This window comes from Pleurodeles waltl, chromosome 6, assembly GCF_031143425.1.
Source record: "Pleurodeles waltl isolate 20211129_DDA chromosome 6, aPleWal1.hap1.20221129, whole genome shotgun sequence".
NCBI lineage: Eukaryota > Metazoa > Chordata > Amphibia > Caudata > Salamandridae > Pleurodeles > Pleurodeles waltl.
In genome coordinates, this window is record NC_090445.1 from 89,780,223 (window position 1) to 89,805,175 (window position 24,953).

General features: G+C 44.1%; 1 protein-coding gene across 1 annotated transcript in view; it reads right to left on the reverse strand.

Moving 5' to 3' along the window:
• Positions 1-24,953, reverse strand: part of TEKTL1 (tektin like 1) — a 232,388-nt gene that overhangs the window by 165,339 nt on the left and 42,096 nt on the right. Inside the window, exon 3 of the mRNA XM_069237411.1 lies at positions 12,545-12,603. The gene's annotated coding sequence lies outside the window, so the exon portion shown is untranslated. The remainder of the gene's footprint in view (positions 1-12,544; positions 12,604-24,953) is intronic.

Genomic DNA, 24,953 nt, shown 5'->3' on the forward strand with positions numbered 1-24,953 from the left:
AGAGAGTGACATGACTGCAACTCCCAGGAGGCACTGTTTCTCTAACTCCATACACAAGACCAGTGGTCCCTTGTCCAAAGGAGCCTTGCTTGCTAACTCTCAATTGACTTTTACTCACCTGGGAGTGACCGAGGTACAGATCATGCTCAACTCTGAGATGTGTCTGACTACTTAGCTCCATCTTGACCTGCTAACCTAAGATAAAACTATTGAGGACAGAAATGACAGATTGCCAGGTGTGCATAACTATGATCCCAAAGGCCTCAAGATTCATAACCAGAATGGTATTGGCAGCGGACGCATTCACATTGCACTGACCACATGATGACTCCAGTCACACTTACAACAAACTCATGGGTCTGCCTGCATCACAATCAACTAGGCCTCAAAATGGCCAAAGCCATATCTTGCATTGCCACTGTTGTGCCTGCACTGGTGGCTAAATGGCATTCTCAGGTCGTCCTCCCAAGGGCTAATGATATGCAAATTTCAACAGCTGCTTCAGTAAAAAAGATCTGGCATGCTTCACACATGTCATGTCACAACAACCAATACCATGGTTACATGCCACAATAGTATTAACTGCAACTTAACTTTGCACAAAGTCCCTGCTTAATGTAACAGTAAACTGTTGGAGGTAGATGTCAAAATACAACCAATAACATTGTATCTTTCACATCAATAGGTCGAGCTGCCACTGGGCACACAGAGGTCATTTAAGAGACTGCCACTATCCCTCTGGATTAAGCCTTCAGTGAAGAAAACATTCCTGGACGTCTGGATGTGGAGGACGGTTCTGGTCCATCTGGGCAACCTGGTCAGACAGCAATAGTCAGTCTTGCTGTGCCCACATCAACACCTCCCAGCCCGGTTGCCTCAACATCATAGGCAGTCATTCGGTCACCAACCTGTGTACCAAGCACAGTGTCTCTACCATTGTGTGCCTCTCAGTCCTGGATCCTGAGTTGCAGTGCAACACTTCAGGCAATGAAGTTCCAGGACCCACTGGGAGATGGGTGGCAAGCTCATATGCCTGTGGGGGTATGGTACGTGAGGGATGCTGTGGGCCAGCAGGGTGAGGCCAGTGGGGCTGCTCCTTGCCAGGACACCATCAGCCATACCTTGGGGGTCTATCAGGAATCCTAAGGCATGATGGGACAGGTCTTGACCAAATGCTGGGAAATCAAGCAGCTACAGAGAGACACGCATAGAGACATGTGAGAACAGATGGAGGCCCATAACAACAACATGGCCTCCCTAACAGGAGTGATGAGGGACAAACACACCACGCTGAGCAGGGCTTTTCAAAACAAATCTTCCCCTTCCTTTGGCTCATCAACACCATGTAGATCAACATTGGTGCCAGCCACTGGAGGAAAGGCCCTGCCAGAGGAAGAACAAGACACAGACACCCCTGCCTATGTAGCAGCATATCCCTCCCGCGCAAGCAGGGACGTCCAGCCATGAATCCAGGAGGTGCGGATGGCAAGAGACACCCACCATTTCCAGCAAGTGACCTCTTTCTAAAGGACCTCCTTTTGTGCCACATTTTCACTCAGTTGACTGATCTTCTACAAACAACCAGTTCTAATGGGAGTAGTACTCTGGACATTGGACTCCCATTGGTGTGGCATCTACTCCAGTGATTGCATTTAGCATGGATGGCACCTTCACTTCACTTTTTTGTTTCTTCCTGTCCACATTTCATTTTCTGTATCAGCATTGTAATAAATTCACCTTTCTTGCTTAATTAATTTGCTTAATTTTCACATTTTGCTATGTAGAGATGTAAGACCATGTGAACCATATGATGAAGACACAATCTACTTGTTACTGGTACACAGTGTCCTGCTCAGTATTACACATTATACAAACACATTAGTTTAAGTGTTTGGTCACACCAAACATTTTATTCCAATGTACAACACATTTGCTGTCTATATGTCTAGACTTTTCATAATAAGAATGTGTGACTCATACTGCGTCAAAGTACATATTCTGAGGTACAGCCACCAGCTCACAGAAGCAAGGAATTTGTCAGACACTGTCCTGTACAATAGGCGAATATTAAAGTGTATGTCACCAGTGTGAGCCTTATCACGTACCACACCAAAGTAATCCAACATCACATAATCCAAGATACAGAAAACAGTCCACAGTTCCTGATCACAGGCCCATCATAATCCAGTTATCATACATTTGGTGGTATGACACAAACATATGTCAGTGTTGTGGCACGGGCACTGTGGCCTGCAATGATGAAACCCATCTACAGCTACATACCAGTCATACAAAAAGTGTTTAGCCAATGTGAAGGAAAAATGACTTAGTCACAATCTACGACTGCATATTTCATGCCCACATGATGACACACATGATGCAATCTGCCCACCACAGCACACAAAACAAGTCCAATGAGCACTTCTGACCTTCCACCCAAACACTGTGCAAGCGGTCAGCGCATAGGTCTACACCCAAAATCTGTGACCTGCACTACAATGCATTCCCACTCTGAACGTCAGTTCAGCATCAGATACCTGTCTATGTCATAACTCTGAAATGGCCGCATGAGGATTGTTGAAGTTCGATTCTCACTCCTAGGCGAGACTACTGATTTAGGGACGACAGCACTTTTGTTTGTAGGCGACTAAGCCAATCCTACAAGTCTCAGCTGTCAGCCCAACCCTCCCGGCTCACAAGCAGTACCTCACCAAAAACCCAAACAGTAAAAGGTGACTTCTGGCAGCCTTACGCATGGACTCTAGACATCTCAGGGTGGTGGAATGGAAGTTACCCTTTTCTCACATTAGTAATAAGTTTCAGGTCACACACAGGCAATAAAGGAGATACAGGAATGTTTCAATAGGTTTATTTAAAAGACTCCAATCTGTGGTAAAATGCATGAGCTGCAATGATTAGGATAACAAACAATAAAAGAAGCATAATTGTGAAGATGAGAGTTGTGAATACAAATCCCCCACCATCTTGCAATAAACATGAGATCTAAAATCCTTGACATATAGAACCTAATCTCTAACCTAGTAAGAGCTAGGTGTGATAAACATAATCTGCCAGTACCATGACTATAGGAAGCGCTCCCCCACCCTTGTTACCTTGGAATGAGGTCTCTAGGTCAGGCTCCGTGGTGACGCAAAGGCTGAGTCCTGCAACGAGGTGACATGCAGCATAAATTGTAAGTGCGCTTAAGAAATTATTTGATTTGATTTGATTTGTAGGAATCCCTCTGGTAACCTTGAGATGTAGTTAAACAGACCTTGTAGGACCCCTGACGCAGGTATGTTCCCAAACAATAGGTAATAGGGCAGACTTGTGGCAGCAATTATGTAAGCAAATCCCAACAAATGTACATTATGTTCCTGTCACATGTAAGTGAGAAAGGGATATGGTGTGAATACCTGCACCCATCACTTGATTATGACGCTGATAGTGACGCCTTCAGAGTGGCACTCATAACGCAAATAAAACATTTCTCCAACTATAAACAATAGCAGCCATCTTAAAATAAATAATAAAATAAATGGGCTAAGACAGAGCAAGCTAAGTAGGTTAAAAGTTACTAGGTGACGGGGGCACAGGCCTGCAAAAGCCTGTTCCACTACCCGCCGTGTTCTTACATGGCCCTCATTGAAGAGTCTCCTGTTAAGGAATTTGAAATATGTGCAACAAGTCACTCAGTTCATGATTGTAGGACCTGACATTGCACACACACAATCAGGACAGATGTGACTTACCAACCAGCCAGGCTTCTCTGGGTATAGTTGTGACATCAGCTGTTCTGCATTATGAAGGAATCATGGACTGAACCCGGATATCGGGCACAGACATGTAAAATGTAGAGATCCACCAAACACACAACATTCACTTTGATGGAAGGGAAGTTCTTTCTATTATGATAAACTTGTTCATTGGCCTGCGGTGGCACCAAGCCAACATGTGTGCAATCAATGGCCCCCACATGTGGGAGGTACGCAAATCCATCAAAGTCAGCCTTCACATGGGCTAAATCCTCACGATGGGGAAAGCGGATATAGCTATCAAGTAATTTCAACAATGCTGAGAGGACATCCTTCAACACCTGACTGAACATAGGTTGGGACATTCCAGGACCCTTTGGCTAGGAAGCGCAATACTCACATGGCTTGTACAATGGGTGGTATGCTGGTTGGATAACTAATCGCTGGCATAAGAACTGGCTGCAACTAACGACATAAGCTCCCTATTGTTTGCCTATTCAGGCGGTACAACATTATAATGTGGTGTTGCTCCATGGTCTGAAGGTCTGACAGTGGATGGTAGACTGGAGGCTGTTGCATTCTCCCTCTCCCAGGGTACCTATGTGTGGCAAGACATGATTTCTAACAGTCAGTGTGTCCACAGCAACACACATGATGCATGTCAATGATATCATGTGACAAAGCATTTCTGACTGTATAGACATGGCACCCAGTACACATCAAAGCTGCCAACTACGCAAGGCTCACATGTGGCCCCCATGGTTTTTAAAACCTGTGCCCACAACATGGATTTGGATCAAACTCAAAGATATGCAACACAATTGCCCTTTAAAATGTGACTGTTTATTCCGACTGCCAAAATGACTGTTGGCTATGGTGGAATGTGCCCCGCTGTTAAATGTGTTCTGTGCCCTGCAACATACTACAATGGTGGTTGAGTAGAAGGATCTATATGACATGACAGGATAAGCCAGTTTGTGAGGTAAAAATACATGTTTTGTAGGTGTGACGCAGTTTATAAAGCCATATACAGCATTTCAGGCTGCCAAAATGGTGGGTGCCTGACCTATTCCACTGGACATCAAGAACCGCCCGTGACCACCGGCGGAAGTCATCATGGCAGAAGAACTTTGCAACCATGCGGACACAGCCATAGGTTAATGTTGTTGCCAGTGGCAGTCGCGGCCCAATGGCTGTATCTGCCGGTGGTAACGACTGCGTACGTTGTGCAGATTCACTCATGTTTCCTGACACTGCTGCCAGCAACATCTCCACAACCTAGCTGCTGTGTGGCACCTTTGGGAGCAATCATGCCACGTCCAGCAGGTGATAAGGCCCCTTCCTTCTCTCCAGTGGAGCTGGAGAGGCTTGTAAATGAGACTCTACCCCTGTATGGACAGCTCTATGGCTCACCAGAGGAGCAGGTATGTATCTCATGTGCACAATTCTCTCTGTCCTTCACCCTCCCTTTCCTCCTCACAGGCTACAATGTGTCCCTGTGTGCCAGTTAGACATCTTGTGTACCTGTTGTTGCAGTCTGTGTGGCAGCAAAGGGATGTACATGATACAGGTATTGGTGTTAAGTTCAGTCACATTGTGTTATATGAGGTTTTTTTGGGTCCTACATCATCGTTGTGTTGGATGCACATAACTGGGTAGGGAGACATTACTGTCATACAATGCCATCTCTTACCTCATGATTGTTGTAAATGTTGGACAACATGTATGTGCATGACTATCTGAGCTGTGTATGCATCTTGAATGAGTCATTTGAGAATTATGTGAGCAATGTGTATAGTGCCACAGATCTTTCAAACCACATCTGGCCTTGCAACACTGTTGTGTGGCGGACCTATCATGACTCACTGTGCCCTTCAGGTTGCCACACACACCACATGCCAATTTGCTGATGGCTACATAATGTACTGTCATGCATGGAAGTGCCGAGAATGGAGTGTCATGTAGGTTCTGTCTGCTCAGCCTGCAGAGACCAGGGCCTGTCAAATGTATCACCCTGTATGTAACATAGCCCAGACTATGGGAGAATCACTATGGATATGCAATTGCGGCACTGTGCCCATTTCCTGTACCCCAGCAGATCCTAGCATGTGGCCAGCATGATTCTCTAGTGGCAAAACCTGTCCTGAATGCCTCATTCCTTTGACCAGACAGGGAATGGGTACAGTTAAACTACTCCATATGTGTATATTGCATCATTGTCAATGTGTGTCTGACTCGTAACAGGTCCCTTACTCCCACAGCTCTGTTGTCACCTTCACACAGGACATATTTTTCCTCTAGTGGCTTATTGTATAAATGACAGTCCCACAGTGCAGAGTGTTGATTCCTGGGAGGCAATGATATGTAACACAATGGCTTGGTCACACAGCAGAAACTGTATAGTGCATGCCTTTGTATGTTGGATGCCATCTCTGTATGATAGACACATGTCCAAAGGACTGTTCTGTGGCACTGGTACATACAGAACCCACCCCCTGAAGTGGCATGAATCTGCATTTGATATTCCACATGTCCACACATAGACAAGGAATACATTTTCTGTACCCACCATGCCAACCCCTTGATTGTTATTCAAGTGTAATGGTGAAGTTTATACTATTGCAGTTGCCTGTAGGGACTGTATGCAGTGAGTCAGTCTCACAGAGTGTGAATGTGTTGGTCCATTCAGGCCTAAGGAGTTTACCATCAGAATCCACCTGGTGGCAGTGTTTCACTGTGGTTCACATCACAGTACATGTTGCTGGATCAGGGGTTACCTGATGTCAGTAAGCTTGCTTAGTCATTCTAGGCCCTGAGCAGGGTAGTGGGTTAGTCTGTAGATGCAAGTATCTATGCCTGTAGTCATATCCCTGTATTTACTGGTTTGTGTGTTGCACACTTATGGAGTGTTGACAAAATGAAAGGTTCTAGCTTGGTGTTTCTGACATGTATGTGACTCAAACATTTGTGACTAAACTTGTGATTGTAATATATTGATTTGTTTTTGCATCCATGCAGGTCAACACTCATTATAAGAAGGATCTATGGAGAGCCATAGCAAAGAAGGTGCAGTCCCTGGGGGTCCACAGCTGGCGGAGCACCCATTGTCGGAAGAGGTTGGGAGGACCTGAGATGTTGGGCATGGAAGATCGCAGAAGTCCAGCTAGTGATATCCTCCCAATGGGGACGGGTGTCCCTGTTGGACCATGACCCCCTTAATGGCCCGCATCCTGGCGGTGGCCTTCCCAAATCTTGATGGGCGTTTGAAGACAGCCCAGCAACCACAAGGAGGTGAATACAGGGCATATTCCTGCCTGTCACAGTGTAAAGTGAATATTTTAGGTTCTGACAGCTCCCCCTGACAATTAGGGATGTGCCATTTGTAACAGAGTAGATGAGTGATTGTGCAGACATGTCATGTGGTGCATACTGATGTGCCTTGCCTATTGTCCCAGGGACCTAAGACACAACTGTGTACAATCCACAAACAATTGGCTCTCCAGGGACAACATATGGCTGTGTACAGTGTTTAATAAAGTACTGTTTGTTGTTGTAGTGGGTGTGATCTCTATGCAGCAGACCACTACCCCTCAGTGTTATGGGCCAAAAGAAAGGTAGTGATGGATCACTGTCCTTACACATGTTTGGTGAAATAAGTATATTGGCATTTGCCACCAACAGGCTACTTGTCTTCAGCGTATGACAGGTGCTGGTGCCTCAATACTGTCTGTAATGTGAAGATGGCTATCATACATGTGATAGTGCCTACATTATATTTGGGGTACAGCTATAGATCAGTACTTTCCCTTGGTAAGTGGGGAATGTCAATTAAGATGATTTACATGCCATGACTATTGCCAACATTCTTTGCCCCTTTTGTTTTAGAAAAACATTTGTAAGTTGCTGTTTCATGCATGGTCTACCTGTGTTGAGGGGATAATTTCTGTATTCCCTCACATGTGTGTGCATGTAAACCTGTGTGTGGAGTATTACATTCATAATGGAGGTACATTTCATGTTGTACCACAGACAGGAGTGTGTAACCATTGATTATTGGCTGACACATACCCTCATCCGTCACTGCATGTCATTTGGTATGTACAACTGCAGTAGCAATGATGGACATGACGGGTAGGCCTAGATTTTTTACCTACAATGTGCATTTTCATGCCATTGATGAAGAATCATGTAGCAAAGACCTTAGCACATATGACATGGAGAAGGTTTGTAACTTGACTGTTGGTACGAATCATGGAGTGACTTGCAGTTATGTTGGAATCACATGTGTTTGGGTACAACCATTCATCCACAGATATCTGGGTTTGCATCACCAAAATGGGGACAAAGATGTAGCTTCCAACTGAGGAACATGTAGAGGGCCTTCTACAAGTACTTGCAAATTTGTGGGTATCTCTAACATCCATAGGACTAATGGCGTCTACTGATGCACTCAGAGTATGTCATTGTAAGGGGTGCCAGACTTTAGTGGTGATTTCCCTGGGACTTGCTGATTCATTGTGTTGTGGAGCGTAGAAACATATTTCCCTGACATTTTACACATTTTGTCTACAGTGTATATTTCCATGTCAAATGTATGGCATATCTGGGCAGCACTAATACTACCTCCAGGACTCAGTTGGGACAAATATCACTTGGTGAAGTGTGCATTGTTGATATGTTTCCATTGTGTCATGAGTAGTTCCATGTCACCTTCTCCAGGCTATTGTACTATTGTCAGCAACATGGCATGTTCTAGAAGCATCAGGTCATATTGTTGTGTTATTGTGTATGTGTCAAAAAGATGTCTACATGTCCCTATGTGGGATCTGTGGGAATAGAGATGGCATTGGCCTACTATTGTATGACAACAGGTAACTGAGGTATGCTCCATAAGGCAAAGCATTGAAGGTGCTGAGGTCTCCTACGTGTTCAATGGTTACTGTGATGGCAAAACTTCAGCGCACGCAACTGCAGTTGTCCGAGATCCTGATTTCCCTGTGGGCAACTGTTGAAAGTTCATATGGCATGCATGCATATGTTATGGTACATGCATGTCCCTTCCCACTTGATGCCCCTTCCTGTGGAGGTTCCCTGGCATTTAAGTAGTCAAGTGAAAGAACAGTGGTGTGCTTGGACAATTCCATATGGACTGCCCAATGGCCTTGGACAATTTATATTTCAGTTTTAATAAACTCAAACAGTTGTTTTGTTTGGATACACATTTGTCCTGCAATTCCTTTTCTACCTTAACATTGTTCCTGAGTAACTTGTGTAGTATGCCTACAGTTGTGTGTTTCAGCCTGCTTAATGATGCATTTGGTCTTGTTTGCAAAATCTGAGTTTGTGAGCAGTGCTGGTGTCCCCTCAGAGCAAAGGTATATGTTGACTGTATGGATATGTGTTTGTTAATGCAATTGGTTTGTCATTGCATTGTGTTATGTGTTATCAAGTATTTCATCTTGTGTTGGCCAATGTCAGCATGTATGGTATTAGACTTGTCCACCTGATATGGCTTCGTCCGAGTGGCAGCTTGAGTTTTGTTTGTGCAGACATGGAGTGTGTTCAATTTTGCTACCTTTGTTTGCTTTTGACTGTGCATCATGTAGATGTATGCCCCATACAGTTGGAGTTGTATTTGCTTTGTTGACTTGCACTTCGCCATTGTGCAGATTGGCATGTCACTTGACTCTAGGATTATTTGTCCCTGAGATACTGAAGGGCCTGTTCATGTGCAAATGTTGTTTGAAGGGCATGTGCAAAGTGATGTGTCCCAGTACAGAATCCTTCCCCAATTGCTCCTGATGCCGCCATCCCTATTGTACAGATATTGTTTGCATAATGAACTTTGTATATTTGTCTCTCTGTGTATTGTGCATCCCATTGTCCTTCCATTGTGTTGCATTGTGGGTGATGTATGTGTCCATTGCAGGTCTGTAATGGGAGTGGTGTTTGTGTTCCATGCCACATCCATATGTGACCCTGTGACTGAGATGAGGAGACGTGTTTTTGTGGAGTGTTGCTGTGCAGTGTGACCTGCCCAAAGGGGGCGTTTTTTGACTGTGAATATGTCATTGTTTATGAATGACTCACACGGAGTACACGAGATGTGTAGTTTCTGTCTCCGCCAACCTGTTTGTGCTGCCTTGTGATCCCGGCAGTCTGTGCTGCCTGGCATGCCGGCAGAACCACAGCAGTCTTTGTTCCATAGGCCTGCATGACCTGTAATACCGTGGTCGGACTGACAAACCGACAGCGGTCAGACCACCAAAACCGCCAAACTCGTAATGAGGTCTAAAGTCTCTTCTTCAGGGCTGTTTAAACACAAAATAAAATAATATGGTCTGCAAGCATGCTTTTTTTAAAAATCCATTGAGGATCAGTTATAAATATAGAGAGGTTAATGAGCTAATCTTTTCTTTCCTCTCTCTTTGCTTTTTTGCTACACTCAGGAGAGTTAAATTGTTCTAAAAGACTGTGTAGCTGTTTGGAACCCATATTAAAGTATTATTGGGACCATCATTTGTTTTGATGCAGCAGCGGCGCAATCAGTGCTCCACACTACTCCATTTCTCAAAAAAGAAGTACCTAAATGGATACTGCGCACAAACAGCTTGCATACTGGCCTCAACAAGATGGAGGGTTGGACCACCCTCGTATAATAGTTCTTTCTGATGGACATTTCTCTTGTACGCACTCTTTTCACTGAAGATCATTGACTCTCTGATGGAATATTGTTCTTCATCTTCCCAGTTCTTTACTGGGGCAGCAGATAGCTCTTTTGAACCTCCCTCCATTATTATCTTTTAATTCAATTATGCCTCCTTTTGACATTGCTCTGTCTGTATCCACACACATTGTGGTTGTGTAGTGGACTCCATCCAATATGGCTGCCACATTTTCCTTATATGTTGGGTTGAATTTGCATTTCGGTATGTAATATATTGATATATTTTGTTTCCTTTGACACTGTTGAGAATGTAATAATTTTGTTATTGCATTATTTTGTAGTCTTTACATTTCAAACACTACTTTAATGCCTTTATTGTTCCTACTTCTTCACTTTCTGCATGTTTTATACTTTCTTTGCTTCCCTATGTGGACGGCACCTTTTGCTCATTCTACTATACATTCAGCAATTCGTTTTTCGAATGTTTTGCTGTCCTATTCCTCCTCAATTGTATATTTCATTTGATTTTTCTTTTCTTTAATACAGACGGCATTACTCTAATATGGCTGCATTGCAATTGCACCAATGCCCAGCATATTAATCCCTCAATATGGCAGCCGTTTTCACATTTCCTAGCACACATGCGCACTGAACTATTTAACTCAGTTTCCGACAGTGACCAGTGCGCACAAACGCTCTCTCACCGCGGTCTTTTCTTCACACCCGGTACGCTTACATTATCTAGTAAGTGACTCAGCTGATTTTGTGCTTCAGCCCTCACAGGGCGTTTTTGGTGGTAATTTCTTCTGCATTTTTTACTTTCAGGTTGCATGCTCTCTATTCTGTATCGGTTTCTAAACTTACCGGTTGCGTGAGACTTTACCATATTGATGCAAATTTAAGTTTTGTATACCACCAAGTTTGTGTTAATGCCATCATTGCAGATTTTTTGATCAGGATCCTCTTCTCACTTACATTCTCTTTTTTACACTATTGCTCAATTGGAACCTGCTTGTTTGCAACCTCATTGTGCCTCATTCTTTACCTTGAGCTGCATACGGCATGCAGGACTACTATATGGTCCCTTAGGCGATTTTTATTTATTGTACTTCATGTGGCCGTCGTCCACCTATTTTATGACTTCACTGCAGGTATTTACTTGCATGTACTCCCGTTTTTATTGCAAAAATGACGTGGCGGTCGTTTTCACTTATTTCGACCATATCCATGTCACAGTGTTTTTTTGTATGATTCCTTTTTTCTGACTGTGTTTTCTCACTGTTCTGCCTTTGCGTCATTGACATATTTTGAGAATGTCCTTTTATAGCCTCATACTACCATTGTAACCAGAGAGTGGAATTATATGCATGGATGTACCTATACACCTCTTGCATGGTGTGCTGACAGATTTTACCTCTCATGGTTCAGTATATTACTTAAAGCAGTTTTCCTTTGTGGGCGTGTCCAGCTTTATATTTCTTTCGATAATTAATTTATAAGGTGACATGTATAGGGTAACCATCAATTACTCTTAGAGGGCAATACAAATCTTTGGACTCAGATAGGAGTGTGATAACGTCCTAACAAAAAACAAATCAATAAACATCACTTTCAATTTTGGAGTCAATAAATTATATGCACCTGACCTATGTGGCCATGAATCATCACACCAATTTAGTAAGATTTAAACGTTTATCGCCCTTTTAGATTAACAATGTTAAATCAAAAGCAAGACAAAATGATATAAGTACAGAAACAATACAGGCTGGCCAAACCTTCAAAATAATTTTAACCTAGTCAGAATATTTATCATTAGACATGAAAGAACCACCATGCAGAATAACAACAATAACAAACAAATGATAGACACAGAATGCATTTAGTTATCACAGAATAATTATTTACAATCAAAATATATAAACAGTTGAATCTAGAATTCAACTTCCTTAACTATTACTCTGATTTGATAAGCATGTTTGGGCTTCATGCAAAAAGAAAAGAAGATAAAAATTAATTTGGAAAACATGTGATTATGGCACTAACCAAAAATAGCAGTTGGATTTACTAGAGAGAGAAAAAACAAAAAAATCGGCAAGAAAGACAAATGCACATTTAGTTATACCTCTCCTAAGTGGATCAGCAAGCAGTGATATCTTCATCAGCAGAGCATCTTCTGGTCTTCTTCATTGGGCAATGGCATAATAGGAAACAGTTTAGTAAAGTTTGGCCTTAATGCATCTGAACTGACAATCATAGACAAAGACATCTAAACAGCACTGAAGTTAAATGGAATCTCTCCTACATTGCCTAAAGCTTTGCTATACTAAAGTCCTAGAAAGCAACTAGCTAAATTTATATTGGTCAGTCTATTGGGTGGTTTAGGTCAGAACCAATTAAAATTATTCCACGTTTCAAAAGTATCTTTTCTCCACTTATGATTGGCTCATCTTCTCTCACTACACTCACCAGTTTCCACAGTAGCACAATTTTGCACTGAAGACTACACATTAACTCATCCCAGGAAGACAGATAAATGTTACAAAATAAGAACATAGCTTTTCTACAGTGAACATGTCACACAGGATATTGAAAATCTATTTCACTAAACATTTGAAATATTATGTGAGGTCAGCAATATATGAACAATGCACGTTGAGCTTCTACAAACTGCTGAGATAGTAAAACATTGTACAAGCTTTTAAAATGTAGAATTAGCTTTAGGCCTCTTCAGGTAGGCCCACATTTAATAAAACATGTAATTCACATCTTATATCAAATAATCATTTAATTTATTTACCTTAGTGTTCAAATTAATCCATAATAATATATTATAAAACATTTCTACATTAATCATCGTTATTCATTGTAAAACATGTTTTGTTTATGGTGTTCACCACCTACAATTTTTCATTTATTAATCCAGAGAGTGGAATTATATGCATAGATGTACCTATACACCTCTTGCATGGTGTGCTGACCGATTTTCCCTCTCATGGTTCAGTATATTATGTAATGCAGTTTTCCCTTTCCCCCTTTTTTTCCCTCTTTTCAATAGGATTGTGGTTACATATATAGAGTAACCATCTACTGTATCTCAGGCATAATTTCTTATGTCCTGATGATGATCCCGATATTTGGTTAAGGGATTGAAATGTCATCGGCCATAGTATCGTAACTTAATTTGCCGTAACTGTTTATTTGTTGACATGAGCATGGGTACTTTTAGTTAGTGACTTTACCATTGTGTCATTTAAGTCACTTATGAAATGGCTGAGTATGGAAGTCTTTCATGATCTTCCCTGCAGTTGTTTTCCCACTGCAATGTTTTTATATTTTGACTCAATAAATGTATACAATTGTACATTTGGATATTACTTATCTATACTTATACTTACTTATTCTATACTTATCATCTCTTACTCTGTGCACTCAAGGGACCTTTGTTCCTGCAAAAAATGGTGGCAGAGCTCTGGGCCCACTCGGCCTGCACGGAGGACCAGATTAAGGATGCGGAGGGACACTGCAGAAGAAACGATCTATGATTGGTGGGTTCCCGGAGTGGGTGAAGGGCCAGTCAGCTGAACTATTTCTAGAGGACTAGATTACCCTGTTCTCAAGCAGCGGAAGCCCTCCAAATTTTTCACAATTGGATGGGCACATAGTGTATTGGTGCCTGATCTGGGAGCTCCCCCGGGGCATCATTGCCAGATTCTTCATTTACGGAGACTGGGACTCAATACTGCAACATATTTGGGTGCATGTTGTGCCGCCAAATGAGAGGCAGAACATCATGATCTATCAGGACTGTACCCGTAAGGTGCAAGACCTCTGAAAAAACGTCCTGCTCACCAAAAGGCGCTTTAGGGACCTGAATATCTGGTATGGCTTGATATTCCCGGCGAGGCTTAGGTTGCAGCACAACGGAAGGGCATTCCTTTTTGATACCCCAGAGGCTGCTAATGACTGGATTGACACACTTGGGGGAATGAAAATGAGGACGCCCTCTGGCTGGAAACGGGACAATTCTGCCACTAACCAAAAAAGCACAAGATCACGGTGGAACTATACTGGCTCAGAGGCCCAGAATCGGGTCAGAAAAACTGGAAGGATCTCCTGGATGGAACTTTAGAGAACTCCAATTGTGTGCCGGATCGCAGTGAGTCCTCTCGCTGCTGCTGGGGAGAGCAGGACAGTCTCAAAGACAGCAGAGACGTGGGGCTTTAGGAGCTCTGGATAGCAAGGCTGCCCTGGTGATGGGAATGGCACCCTGAACTCAGTGATATCCTAATAAACCTGGGGCTCTGCTGGGAACTACATTAAGTGCTGGTCCGAAGAGACTGGAGACTCTCAGAATTGAGGCTGCCTGTTGCAGTCAATAGCGTAATGTACACTAATGGTTTCATGTTACTGTACATGATGTTATACTGAAGGGGATGACATTGATCTCTTCACTTTGGTCTTTGCTGGGGGATTTATTTAACATTTTTCAATGCTCCTTGTAATTTTATTGAAAGATGGCCTATGGACTCCATGATGACCGGCGGGGAAGCTTAAGTGATGCTGGGCTCTCATCAAAATGCAGATAGGGAGAGTGAGGCCTCTGCTGGTTGGGTGGGGTAGTGGGCTCCTAGTTTTATCCTGGATGTTGTAGGCTTGAGTTGTTTGAACACAGTGCCTGTGGTGGGGGGTGATTTCCTGTTTTCTGTTAGTTGTTTACATTGGGGTGGGAAGATTTGCTCGACGTTGCATGACTGTGGGCCAGATGTAGCAAAGAGTTTTACCCATTCTGTGTCTATTGGAAAATGTGTTCGTACATATGGCCCTGTATTACTGATTGGCTGATTTGAATGGATGCAGAGTGTGGGGGGAAAGAGGACTGGGATGGAGAGGGTGCAGTACACATCACACATTGTACATGATGGATCAGATGTGGAAATTCCTAACTTGGAATGTGAGGGCCTTGGGCAGCCCGCTAATAGGAGGAGGGTATAAACATAGCTGAAAAGGAATGTCTGCCATTCCTCCAAGAAACACACATGTGGGGGACTGTATTGCACAGTTGCACAGGCAATGGATGGGACAGATATATGCAACCTTCCATTCTTTGTTATGCCAGAGGTGCGTTATTCTGGGTGGCTCCCGCGACCCCTTTTTCGACTGCAGGAGTGATGGTTGACCCAGAGTGTAGCTAGGCTGGCTGCCAGGGCACTGTGCTTGACAAACATTTATGCCCCTAAGGTGAATGGTGCAGATTTCTGTGAAACACTGATGAGGGCTGCTGTTGATTAAGTTGGCCCCGAAGTGATAGTTGCTGGGGACCTTAATTGTGTTTTAGAGGGTGAGCTAGATCGTAACCTCCCTAAAGTAGATACAAACCGAGTAATGACTGGGGCACTCTGAAAGTTTATGCAGGGACTTGGTCTCTGTGATGTTTAGAGAGAGCGCAATCCAAAGAGCTGTACCTACTCCTGTTACACTCCAGTGACTGGGACGTATATCCATCTAGACTACTGTCTGATGTCCGGCACCCTGGTCCAGGATGTCATTTCTGTCTCCTGTCTGGTTCGTTATATATCTGACTATATCCCACTGCTGTTCTACTCCCAAATTATTGATTTCGATCATATTGATTCTGAGGTATTAGATCATTACTTTGAGGAAAACTGGGAGAGCACCAGCACTCAAGCCATGGGGTGGGATGCTATGAAGATAGTTCTGAGAGGGGAATCAATGAAGACGAAGTATGGTGTAAAAATGCAGCTAACACGCATGTTGGATGTGCAAGAGAAAAGGCTGGGGATGCTGGAAGAGGGTCTGGCTGCAGAACCCCAAAGGCTGGGAGAAGGGAAAGATTCTAAGAGACAACTGCTAGAGACTTGGGACAGGCTGGATAAGTCTGTGCACACTAGCTTTAGGCAGTGACTATATGCAGAAGGTGACAGGGCTGGTAGAATGTTGGCCATGCTGCTCTGCAATGAGACCCAGAGGTCTCCTGTGGTGGCGGTGAGGTATTCCCAGGGTGGGGAGTTAAGATCCCAGCAGGGAATTACAGAGGTCTCTGCGGAACATTTGCAGAGAATCTATGCGCAGCCAGGTATTGACTCTTTGGCGGAGGGGACAGATTATCTGGCGGGCAGTGGTGGCTGGTGGACTTTAGAAGTGGTGGGGCAGAAATTGTATGCCTGAAATCAAAATGCGAGCGAGCTCGAACATAACAATGTGGGTGCGGGGGCATTCTTCCCCCACAAAAAAATACTTTGAAAATAATTGATTACAACTGGAATTTATCACACACATTAACTACAAATTTAGAAAAAGGGGATCTAAATTGGGATCTTACTGCACCAGGGTCAAGAAAGAGTTGGAAGCTATAAATGTACCCCACGTACTATACCTTACTGATGGCATATTATAACGACCAACAGAACAGTGTCAATATACTTACTCTACACTTGTTCAAACGCTGTTTGTGGATATTTAAATATAATACATTGCGAGACATCCTTTGAGAATTACATACATAGCTATAGATACATTAAAGAAGTGATCTGTCAATATCTATTAGTGTCTGAACAGTATCCAAGCTGGAAAGATGTGTGTGTACATTCCACCTGAAAGCTGTCCAGCAATTGATGCATGCTTTTTAAACTGACATTCCTATCTGAATTACCTGTCCGGAATGTCAAGTTTGGTAGTAAGAACAATTGACACAGACACAGTACTAGATGCTATCTTAACATCAGGATGGTGACTTCAGCAAGCTATGAAAACCTGGGCCAGTGCTTAATGATGCCAATGGGGCTGTCTACCCAGAAACCAGAAAGAAATTAAGAAACATTTCCCAATTTGGTGCACTTTCTGTCCCACAGAGCACTAGAGCAAAGGGTTGCTGGCTTCTTCCTCCACTGCAGGCTGGTATGAAGCTTTGACTGTATTTCCATGATAATGAGAGAGCATAACAACTGGTCACACCTGTTCAGGCCAACAATGAAGAATGGATTCTCAGCATGGAATGAAAGAAGGTGGAGAAGAGTAGTAAAATAAGATGATTTAGCATACACGTTACAGGCACTTTTAACAAGTCTTCTCAAGCCATGCCACATGTTTTGTGGCATGTTAAAGCGAAAGGAGCACATCCTCTATCTGTTACAAGTAAACACTCTTCAATGCCTATTTAAGCTTATTATCATTATATAAACCTACAATGCAGTACACCAACATGGTACATGGGCATGCAATAAGTACACTGCAAAATGTGGTGCAAAAAAACGTAACTGTTGGTATTTAAGCCAGTGCAGTTATCCACACAGTCGCAGGAAAGAGCAAGGAAAGTTAAGTCACCCAAACAGATATCTCAGAATAGGGCAACAGAGCATGAAAACCCAACAGGGATCACAGGAGCGGTAGACACCCACAAAAGAATCTGAAGGGGTGGTAAAAGTAGGTGGGCACAGGCAACTATAATAAGTTTTCAATTCTTGAATACATCCTTCACCTACTATACGCAGGTCCTCCTTTGGCCTTTCCGCCCTACAGAGAAATCTAGGTCTCATGTGTCAATCTCACAGCCTGTCCTACCCCCATAAAATGTGAAAATTCACTCTTGGCATGCATGTGCCCCAAACACATGTTTCAAACACCTTTTGTCCCCTGCATTCCTGCTTCCTAGGGGCCATACACATGCACTTCTGCTACCCAAGAGCCATGAAAACACAGATTCTCATCTTGCATCTTACACACTATACTTCTTTTCTTAGGAGCTATGTACATACACTTTTTCTATCTATGTGCACTGTTGATTGAGGGAGCCGTGTAGCACCTTCTGAACAGGGAAAAGAGAGAACTGTGGATTCAAATATGTCTTTGTAACAACCTCAAAGAAGGTGCACACAGCACAGACACTCACAGAAGGATGATTCTAGAGGCACATGCTCCTTCTCTCTATGTGTCTTCTGCCTCCTTCTGGCCCTTCAAATGTCCCACCATCTCCAGTGTATACACGGGTCCTCACCTGTATGCCAGGCTTATGCACTCCAGCAAGTCGGTCACCGTGGGGTCTATGATGCCCTCTATGCACTAATTCATCCTCCTGTAGAAAGTGTGTGGGCAAAGCCGGTAATCTCACTGCAGGACTAATGACCAATGGAGACTGAAGAGGAAGGCAGGTGCCAATAGCGACTCTGGTTGATGCAGTTTACTTAAACCAGGTGCCAAAACATACAAAGGTGGCCCGCCTGTCTTGCTTTTATTTTCAAACTGTCAGACGGGTGATAAGAACAGCCGACTTGACTGATGCCCAGGTAGGTTTCAATCTCAGGGCAGGAGTCTCAGTCCATGACCAGGAGGAATTCTTGATGTTGCTGCTTACCTGGGCGCCTTGAGTGGAAAGTATCTTCTTGTTGTGGGAACATTAAACAGGTGGGCCAGCAAACAAATTAACTTATCCAGACAAGAGCCAAGCCTTGAAAATATTTGTCATGCACATTATGCAACAAACATCATGTTAGAGTATGATAAAAAATGTCTTTAAAATCCATAAAGTGTATTTCTTTAATACATGGGATGGTCTCATTCTATTACATCCGATTTTTGAAAAGTGTTTATTAAAAGTGAGAGTTTTTTAACATGAACTGAGAAAAATTGCTGCCTTCACCCTGACAATACTACTAGTGAACTAAGAGGCAAGTAAGATATCGTGTATACCTTAAATGTTGTCTATATGTTTATTCTAGCTGGAGATTCATTATAGGCTTGTTCTCCTTTTTGATAATTAGAACCCGCTTACAGTTAAAGTTTAATTAAATCAAATACAAATGAGGCTTATGTAAAGAGCACGTCCTGAACTCACATATTTATAGGGCTCCGATCAATAAAGTATTTGCATAGGATCACACAATGTGTTCTATCAAGGAACCTAGAATTATTCCCAGTTTTTTGTGTTTTACGCTGTGAAATTAAGGTACTTAGGGCCAGATGTAGGTAGGTCCGAGATTGCGACTCGGAAATTGCGAGTCTCTCCGACTCGCAATTTCCGAGTCGCAATCTCGGATGCAGAACGGTGTCTCAGACACCGTCTGCGACTCGCTATGGGGTTGCAAAGACCCACCTCATCAATATTAATGAGGTGGGTCGCATTTTGCGACCCCATAGCGAGTCCCTGCACTCACAGGGATGGGATGGTGGCCTGCTGAAGTCAGCAGACCTCCATGTCTGTGACTGCTTTTTAAATAAAGCAGTTTTTTTTTTCATTTTGCAGCCCGTTTTCCTTAAAGGAAAACGAGTTTAAAAATGAAAAAAATACCGAAACCATTTGGTTTCGTTTTTTCAGAGTAAAATATTTTTGTCGACATTCACAAAGGGGAAGGGGTCCAATTGGGACCCCTTCCCTTTTGCGAATGAGTTACCACCAGTGTGACACTGGTGGTAACAGCGAGTTGCTTTGCGACCGCATTCGTGGTCACAAAGCAATTCTGAATTGCGATGCGAGTCGCAAATAGGAAGGGAACACCCCTTCCTATTTGCGAGTTGCATTCCCAAATCGCGAGTCGGTACCGACTCACAATTTGGGAATGAGCATCACGTTAGGCTGTTTGCATGGCGCAAACTGCGGTTTTCGCAGTTTGCACCATGCAAACGGCTACCTACATCTGGCCCTAGTAGATCCCTGACATTAATGGTAAATGCTTTTTCCTTAATGCCTGGAGGGCGATATTAAATTGTGGGTGACAGACAAACTATGTTTTATTTTGGGCAGATTTACCTATCACAAACCTCACCGAAGGGCATGAAGCACTTCACAATAAATACAGACTACTTTACAAGTGCTTTTTCAGGCACAAGTAGAATTGGTGACATTCACAGGCAAGATATTGAGCCTTTGCTGGGATTGTAACCTGACACTTGGCCACATCACCTCTGTGAAAACTTGACTTGTTTGCTCGAAGTTCCAATAGGCACTCTTCCAGTTACAGGTATCTGGGTCGATCGTGTTCCACTTACTTCTGTGTTTTGGGCCCAGTCTTCTGCATGCCAATAGCCCATTTCTGAAAGAAATGAGGAGAGGAAGAGGCAGGAGCACTGTGAAGTGGCAGCTCCATAACGTTTTCATTTTAAGCAGCTCCGCAACTGTTCCATTTATAAAAATGTTAAAAGAACTGAAAACAAACATGCTGGCCCGGTGGCTCACTCAAAGAGCAGCTTGACTCCTCTTTCTTCCCCATCCCCTCTCCTGATGACCAGCAAACTGCTGCCACCCACTACTGTCTGTATTCCCATCTTTCTGCTCCACCCCCGGCTAATTAAATGAATGAGTTCAGTAAACTCCTACCAGGGCCATTAAAAAAAGGACCCGAAAAACAGTCTTGTGTATGTTTTAGTAACTCACACCCCCCCAGTATGGCGTCACTGCTGTGGTTTGTGCCTTCAGATCAAGGAACACCTCGCCATGCTGGCACATGCGTAGCAGGCCAATACCACCCCCTCCCCCCACCAGGAAAAACACTGATTTATTCAATCCAAACAAGTGGCCATTAATACATTTCTCTCAGCTGTTTGGTGTTTCTCATAAACTTCTTTGCTCTTCCTTCAGGGTGGTAGATTGATGCCCATCACATCTGTGAACACCAGCCGTCCCTGCTGGCGGGCCTGCAGATGGCTGGTCTGACTGAGGAGGGCAGAGCACAACTAGACACAGCCCTCATCAAGGGGAAACTGAGACCGCAATCTGTGAATTCAAAACCTCTGCCTGACTGAATGAAAGAGGAGCTCATATCATGATACTCTGTTAGAAAGGGCCCTTTCTGCAGGATTATCCCCAAACGTTTTGCCTTTCACCTCCTATTTTTCTGACCCTCTTTTTGTTGGCTTATGGACTGTGGGCACTTTACCACTGCTAATCAGTTCTAAACTGTATGTACCTCAACCACCGCCTCACCTTCCACATACCCAACAGACGTTTCCCATTCCTCCCAGCTCGTCCTTGGAGCCGTCCCCAAGATCCGGAAAAGTACAGCAGGAGGAATATCCTTCTCCTACCTAGCAGCCCAGACATGGAACACACTTCCCCTCAAACTCAGGCAGACCCCATCACTAAAGCAGTTCAGGAAGGACCTCAAGACCTGGCTCTTCGACTGAGCAGCACCTACATTCAGCGCCTTGAGACCCTATGGGTGATTTGCTGTACTTTACGGATGCTTGATTGATTGATTCATTGCATCACCCATATAAGTAGCCTTTCAAACATGTCTCCGGCCTGTCACTGCAGTGCCTGCATGAGCAGTTTACTGCCACATTGACTTGGCAAGTCATACTACTTGCAAAGGTCTGAACTCCCTTTTCACTACACCTAAGTCACCCCTAAGGTAGGCCCTAGATAGCCCTATGGGCAGGGTGTTGTTTATGTAAAAGGTAGGACATAAATGTTTATGTGTTACATGTTCTAGTAGTGACAAACTGTAGGAAGTTGGCTCTGTTTATACTATCTCAAAGTAAGAGATAGTGTGCACAGAGTCCAAGGGTTCCCCTTAGAGGAAAGATAGTGGCAAAATTAGATAATTCTAATGCTCTATTTTGTGGTAGTGTGGTTGAGCAGTAGGCTTATCAGAGGGTAGTGTTAAGTATTTGTTGTACACACACCCAGACAATAAATGAGGAACACACACTCAAAGGCTTCACTCTAGGCCAATAGTTTTTATATAGAAAAATATATTTTCCTAATTTATTTTTAGAACCACAAGTTCAAGATTTGAAGTAAATACATAAAATGCAAGGTATTTCACAAAGGTAAGTTAGGAACTTTGAATTACATAAGTAGCATACAGAGTTTTAGTTAAAATGCCAATAAGCTATTTTAAAAGTGGACACAGTGCAAAAATCAACAGTCCCTGGAGGAGGTAAGTAATGGTTAGTTTGTCAGGTAAGTAAGACACTTACAAGTTCAAGTTCCTGGGCATAGGCAGCCCACCGTTGGGGGTTCAAGGCAACCCCAAAGTTACTGCACCATCAACACAGGGCCGGTAAGGTGCAGAGGTCAAAGGAGGGCCCAAAACACATAGGCGCCTATGAAGAACAGGGGTGCTCCGGTTCCAGTCTGCCTACCTGCATTTTCGGAAGGCAGACCAGGGGGGTTTTGTAGAACACTTGGGGGGGACACAGGTTGGCACACAAAACACACCCTCAGCGGCGGCCCGGTCCTGTGTGCAAAGCAGGCGTCGGTTTTGTATTAGAATCAATGGAGGGACCCGGGGGTCACTCTAGCGGTGCAGGCAGGGCACAGGGGGGCTTCTCGGGCCAGCCACCGACTGGGCTAGGCAGAGGGTTTCCTGGTGGTCACTCCTGCACTAAGGTTCGGTTCCTTCTGGTCGCGGTCAGGGGGAGCCTCTGGATTCTTTCTGCATGCGTCGCTGTGGGGGTTTAGGAGGGTCGTCTCGGGCTACTCACGAGGTTGCAGAAGCCTGGGAGTCCTCCCTGTAGTGCTGGTTCTCTGGAGCTCGAGCCGGGGACGTCGGGTGCAGAGGGTGAAGTCTCACGCTTCCGACGGGAAGAGTGAGGTCTTTGAAAGTTGCAAAGTTGTTGCTGTTTTTGAACAGAGCCTCTGTTCACAGGAGTTTCTTGGTCCTTTGGTTCAGGACAGTCCTCTGAGGCTTCAGAAGTCACTGGTCCCTGTCGGATGCGTCGCTGTTGCAGATTTCTTCGAGTCAGGAGACAGGCTGGTAGGGCTGGGACTCCGTCGTCTCTGCAGGGCTTTCAGGTCAGTAGTCCTTCTCTCAGGTTGCAGGAATCTGATTTCCTGGGTTCTGGGGTGCCCCTAAATACTGAATTTAGGGGTGTGTTTAGGTCTGGGGGGCAGTAGCCAATGGCTACTGTCCATGAGGGTGGCTCCACCCTCTTTGTGCCTCCTCCCTGAGGGGAGGGGGGCACATCCCTAATCTTATTGGGGGAATACTCCAATACCAAGATGGAGGATTTCTAAAGGCAGGGGTCACCTCAGCTCAGGGCACCTTAGGGGCTGTCCTGACTGGTGGGTGACTCCTCCTTGTTTTTCTCATTATCCTCTCCTGCCTTGCTGCCAAAAGTGGGGGCAGTGGCCGGAGTGGCGGGCATCTCCAGTAGCTGGGATGCCCTGGGGTCCTGTAACAAAAGGCATGAGCCTTTGAGGCTCACCGCCAGGTGTTACAGTTCCTGCAGGAGGAGGTGAGAAGCACCTCCACCCAGTGCAGGCTTTGTTTCTGTCCTCAGAGAGCACAATGGCTCCAACCCCAGGGGGTCAGAAACTCATCTCAGTGGCAGGCTGGCACAGACCAGTCAGTCCTGCACTGAAGGTTTGGGTAAAATACAGGGGGCATCTTCTAAGATGCCCTCTGTGTGCATTTTGTAATAAATCCAGCACTGGCATCAGTGTGGGTTTATCATTCAGAGACGTTTGATACCAAACTTCCCAGTATTCAGTGTAGCCCTTATGGAGCTGTGGAATTCATTTTGACAAACTCCCAGACCATATACTCAATATGGCCACACTGTACTTACAATGTCTAAGAATAGCCTTAGACACTGTAGGGCACATTGCTCATGCAGCTATGCCCTCACCTGTGGTATAGTGCACCCTGCCTTAGGGCTGTAAGGCCTGCTAGACGAGTAACTTACCTATGCCACAGGCAGTATTTTTTGGGCATGGCATCCTGAGGGGGATGACATGTCGACTTTGTCTTTTTCTCCCCACCAGCACAAACAATCTGCAATGGCAGTGTGTGTCAACACCAGGACAGTGCGCGCTCTACGGGCATCTAGAATGCAAAAACCCAACACTCGCAAGATAATGTAATTTATGCATTGTGATGATATGTTATTGTTTAACCTTTTGCATTGCAGAATTCCATCCAAAAGATTCATTTTTAAGGTGCTTATAAATACTGTACATTTGCAATGTATTGCTACAGACATTCAGAGTGTGTTAGGGTGTGGTCTCTTTCCAGGGCCTTCTAGAGACTTTCCCTGCAACATGCCTGGGCGTGGTTCTAGGCTGGGCCAAGACTCTATAAAAGAGAGTCAGCCCAACTTCCAGTGCTCACTATTCAGAGGTCCCGGGTGCAGAGCAGCAGCTTCTTCCTGAGCTCCTGTCCCGGCGGCCTATTTGGATTTTCCAGTCTTCTGCACTCATCTCTCATTGGTGATCACTGTTTCCAGGCGGTAAGACGGTGTTTGGACATTTCCCAACACCGTAATTGAGAATTTTCATATTCTTGATTTTAATTCTTAAATGAATAACAGATTACTTGTGTGCTGCCATTTTTTTACATTTGTATGGTGGTTTGCTAATAGGGAGGACGCGCAATTTATTCCATAAAGATTTGACTTCGTTATTACATTGTTGTTCATTGCGCGCTGATATTTCTTGACATTTACATGATGTTTTATGAGTTGGCAAGACGTACAACTCGTTTCATGAGCATTTAACTTTGTTGTTCATTGCGCGCTACCTTTTTTTGACATTTACATGGTGGCATTCGAATCGGCGAAACGCGCGATTCACTTCT